The 4,985-nt window shown below is 36.9% G+C and overlaps 1 non-coding gene across 1 annotated transcript; it reads left to right on the top strand.

Moving 5' to 3' along the window:
- Positions 1-3,450: 3,450 nt before the first annotated feature.
- On the top strand, positions 3,451-3,554 carry LOC127747106 (small nucleolar RNA R71). Its single transcript, XR_008008909.1, has one exon. It is a non-coding gene; the product is annotated as a small nucleolar RNA R71 (small nucleolar RNA).
- The last annotated feature ends 1,431 nt before the right edge of the window (positions 3,555-4,985 follow it).

Genomic DNA, 4,985 nt, shown 5'->3' with positions numbered 1-4,985 from the left:
AATTCTGTGAATTGGCACACTCCATTGAGAGTGGGTCTTCGGACCCCTCCCCTTCATACACTCTTCTTCACTTCCCCTTCTCTTCTTCCTTAGTAGTAGTGTAGTTTAATTTGTAGTTTTCATTTATGAATTCTTGAATTCTCAATTTCTGTTTTGAAGTCTCACTCTTTATTTTCATGCACTTTAATTTCATGCAATTTAGTTTTCAGTTGAGAGCATGACTCACTAAACCCCACTTTCATTAGGGGGAAGAGCTCTGCTTGTTGGAATGCATTGGTGAACTCATCTTTTCCTCCTCAATTCTAGTGGTTGATCTAAAGAGGGAACTCTTGTTCTTCAAAGATTCAACCACCATTGAGAGAGGGGTTAATCTATATGAATTATGTGGTGAATTTGAGGAATGAGCCACATAATTCAGTTTAGAGTTCATCCTTTCATGATTTCTTTAATCAATACACCTTGGTTAGTATGTGAGATGTAACTCTCCTTGGTTGAGATTATGGGAGTTGTGTGGCTGGATTAGATTTGAGCTTCATCTCTTCTCATGAACAATTAGATCACGAGAGTGGCAATTGGTCATGTTGAGAGAAATTGAATCACCAAGAGATTGGGATTCAATTACCCACTTGCCATGGATCCATACCCATGATTGAGAAGGATTTGATTAACATCAATTCATGAAAACTTGCATCTCTGATCCCTAATGATCCTCTCTATCATTAATTCTCATTTCTTTTGCTCTTAGTGTTTGAATACCCATTGCCCAATTCCCTTCTACACTCTTGCTTATTCTTGTCATTTACATTCTGTTTCTTTATTTCTTGCTATTTACTATTTTGCTCTTTAGAATTCAGCACTTTATTTTCTTGCAATTTACTTTTGATGTCATTTAAGTTTCTTGCAATTTAAGTTTCCGTTATTTACTTTCACTTTATTTCTCTCTTCTAGTTCTTTACATTCTTTGCCATTTAAATTCTTGCAATTATGTTCAAAAATCAAAATGCTCATGAAATCAAAACTATGTCTGCTTGACTAAATCTACCATTTAACTAAAGTTGCTTAATCTACCAATCTCCGTGGGATCGACCTCACTCTTTGTGAGTTTTATTACTTGATACGACCCGGTATACTTGTCGGTTGTACGTGAAATCAAATTTTTTACGTATCAAGAGGATGAATGTGAAGAAGAGGAAAGAGGGTGAGTTGAGGTAGGTGGGGATCCTGTGGGGTCCACAGATCCTGAGATGATCCTGTGGGGTCCACAGATCTTGAGGTATCAAGGATTTACATCCCTGCACCAATTAGGCATGTAAAAAACCTTTGCATACAATTCTGGCGTTTAAACGCTGAGGTGATGCATGTTCTGGGCGTTCAATGCCCAACTGCAGCATGTTTCTGGCGTTGAACACCAGTTCCATGCTTGTTTCTGGCGTTCAGCGCCAGCTCTCCTCAAGGTATATTCCTGGTGTTTAAACGCGAGGCTGCTGCTTGTTTCTGGCATTGAACGCCAGCCAGATGCTCCTTACTGGCGTTTAAACGCCAATAAGTCCTTCCTCCAGGGTGTGATTTTTCTTCTGCTGTTTTGGATTCTGTTTTTAATTTTAATATTCTTTTGTGACTCCACATGATCATGAACCTAATAAAACATAAAAGAACAATGAAAATAAAATAAAATTAGATAAATAAAAATTGGGTTGCCTCCCAATAAGCACTTTTTTAATGTCAATAGCTTGACAGTTGGCTCTGGTGGAGCCTCACAGGTGATCAGGTCAATGTTGTAGACTCCCAACACCAAACTTAGAGTTTGGATGTGGGAATTCAACACCAAACTTAGAGTTTGGCTGTGGCCTCTCAACACCAAACTTAGAGTTTGATTGTGGGGGCTTTGTTTGACTCTGTACTGAGAGAAGCTTTTCATGCTTCCTCTCTATTGTTAAAGAAGAAGATCCTTGAGCCTTAAACACAAGGTAGTCCCCATTCAATTGAAGGACTAATTCTCCTCTGTTAACATCTATCATAACTCTTGCTGTGGCTAGGAAAAGTCTTCCAAGGATGATGCATTCATCCTCCTCCTTCCTAATGTTTAAGATTATGAAATCAGCAGGGATGTAAAGGCCTTCAACCTTTACCAACACGTCCTCTACCAATCCATAAGCTTGTCTTACTGACTTGTCTACCATTTGTAATGAGAATAAGGCAGGATGTACCTCAATGATCCCCAGCTTCTCCATTACAGAGAGTGGCATAAGATTTATGCCTGACCCTAGGTCACACAGAGCTTTCTCAAAGGTCATGGTGCCTATGGTACAGGGTATTACGAATTTTCCAGGATCTTGTCTCTTTTGAGGTAAAGTTTGCTGAACCCATGTATCTAGTTCACTAATGAGCAAAGGAGGTTCACCTTCCCAAGTCTCATTACCAAATAACTTGGCATTCAGTTTCATGATAGCTCCTAGATATTGAGCAACTTGCTCTGCAGTTACATCTTCATCCTCTTTAGAGGAAGAATAGTCTTCAGAGTTCATGAATGGCAGAAGAAGGTTTAATGGAATCTCTATGGTCTCTATATGGGCCTCAGATTCTTATGGGTCCTCAATAGGGAACTCCTTCTTGCTTTAGAGATGTCCCATGAGGTCTTCCTCATTGGGATTCACGTCCTCTCCTTCCTCTCTAGGTTCGGCCATATTGATTACATCAATGGCCTTGCACTCTCTATTTGGATTTTCTTCAGTATTGCTTGGGAGAGTACTAGAAGGTGTTTCAGTGATTTTCTTAATCAGCTGGCCCACTTGTGCCTCCAGATTTCTGATGGAGGACCTTGTTTCACCCATGAAACTTAAAGTGGCCTTAAACAAATCAGAGACTAAATTTGCTAAGTTAGAGGTACTCTGTTCATAATTCTCTGTCTATTGCTGAGAAGATGATGGATAAGGCTTGATATTGCTAAGCCTATTTCTTCCACCATTATTAATGCCTTGTTGAGGATTTTGTTGATCCTTCCATGAGAAATTTGGATAATTTCTCCATGATGAATTATAGGTGTTTCTATAAGGTTCACCCATATAATTTACCTTTGCCATTGCAGGGATCTCAAGATCATAAGCTTCTTCTTCAGAAGATGCCTCTTTAGTACTGTTGGATGCATTTTTCCATCCATTCAGAGCTTGAGAAATCATGTTGACTTGCTGAGTCAACATTTTATTCTGAGCCAATATGGCATTCAGAGCATCAATTTCAAGAACTCCCTTCCTTTGAGGCGTCTCATTATTCACGGAATTCCTCTCAGAAGTGTACATGAACTGGTTATTTGCAACCATGTCAATAAGTTCTTGAGCCTCTGCATGCATTTTCTTTAGGTGAATGGATCCACCAACAAAATGGTCCAGTGACATCTTAGAGAACTCAGATAGACCATAATAGAATATATCTATCATGGTCTATTCTGAAAACATGTCAGAAGGACATCTTTTGGTCATCTGCTTGTATCTTTCCCAAGCTTCATAGAGGGATTCACCATCTTTTTGTTTGAAGGTCTGAACATCCACTCTAAGCTTGCTCAGCTTTTGAGGAGGAAAGAACTTAGCCAAGAAGGCCGTGACCAGCTTATCCCAGGAGTCCAGGCTATCTTTAGGTTGAGAGTCCAACCATGCTCTAGCTCTGTCTCTTACAGCAAAAGGGAAAAGCATGAGCCAGTAGACTTCAGGATCTACTCCATTAGTCTTAACAGTCTCACAGATCTGCAACAACTCAGTTAAGAACTGGTAGGGATCTTCTGATGGAAGTCCATGAAACTTGCAGTTTTGTTGCATTAGAGCAACTATTTGAGGTTTCAACTCAAAATTATTTGCTCCAACGGCAGGAATTGAGATGCTTCTTCCATCAAACTTGGAAGTAGGTGCAGTACAATCACCAAGCATCCTTCTTGCATTATTGTTATTAGGTTTGGCTGCCATCTCCTTTTCTTGTTCAAAAATTTCAGCAAGGTTGTCTCTGGATTGTTGTAATTTAGCTTCTCTTATTTTCCTCTTCAGAGTCCTTTCAGGTTCTGGATCAGCTTCAACAAGAATTCCTTTTTCCTTGTTCCTACTCATATGAAAGAGAAGATAACAGAAAAAGAAGAGGAATCCTCTATGTCACAGTAAAGATGTTCCTTATTGTTAGTAGAAGAAGAAAGGGAATAAAGAAAGGAGAATCCAAACACAAGGGTGAGGATAGGCGCAGTGATTTGAGATGAAGAGAAGTGTTAGTAAATGAATGAATAAATAGAATAAGATGAGAGATAGAAGTTTTCAAAAATAATTTTGAAAAGGAGTTAATGATTTTTGAAAATTAAGATAAGAAATAAATTTAAAACAATTAATTAATTAAAAAGAATTTTTGAAAAAGAGGGAGGTATTTTCGAAAATTAGAGAGAGAAAATTTGTTAGATGGTTTTGAAAAAGATAAAAAATAAACAAAAAGTCAAATAGTTAGTTTAAAAAAATCAAATTTGAAAAGATAAGAATATAAGAAGATAAGAAGTTAGAAAAGATATTTAAAATCAAATTTTTGAAAAAGATAAAATTTTGAAAAAGATATGATATAAAAGATAAGATAAAAAGATATGATTTAAAAATATTTTTGACTAAGTCAACCCAAATTTTCGAAATTTTGAGAGAAAAAAGGAAAAGATATTTTTTTATTTTTGAAATTTTAATTATGAGAGAGAAAAACATAAAAAAAGACTCACAACATGAAAAATATGAATCAAAACACATAATGCATGCAAGAACACTATGAATGTCAAGATGAACACCAAGAACATTTTGAAGATCATGATGAACATCAAGAACGTATTTTTAAAAAAAATTTGATGCAAAGAAAACATGCAAGACACCAAACTTAGAAATCTTTAATGCTTGGACACTATGAATGCAAAAATGCACATGAAAAACAATAAAAGACACAAAACAAGAAAACATCAAGATCAAACAAGAAGACTTACC

The sequence above is a fragment of the Arachis duranensis genome, chromosome 4 (genome assembly GCF_000817695.3).
Source record: "Arachis duranensis cultivar V14167 chromosome 4, aradu.V14167.gnm2.J7QH, whole genome shotgun sequence".
Taxonomy (NCBI): domain Eukaryota; kingdom Viridiplantae; phylum Streptophyta; class Magnoliopsida; order Fabales; family Fabaceae; genus Arachis; species Arachis duranensis.
Note: the sequence above shows the minus strand (reverse complement) of the source record. Positions and strands in the feature narration are given on the sequence as shown.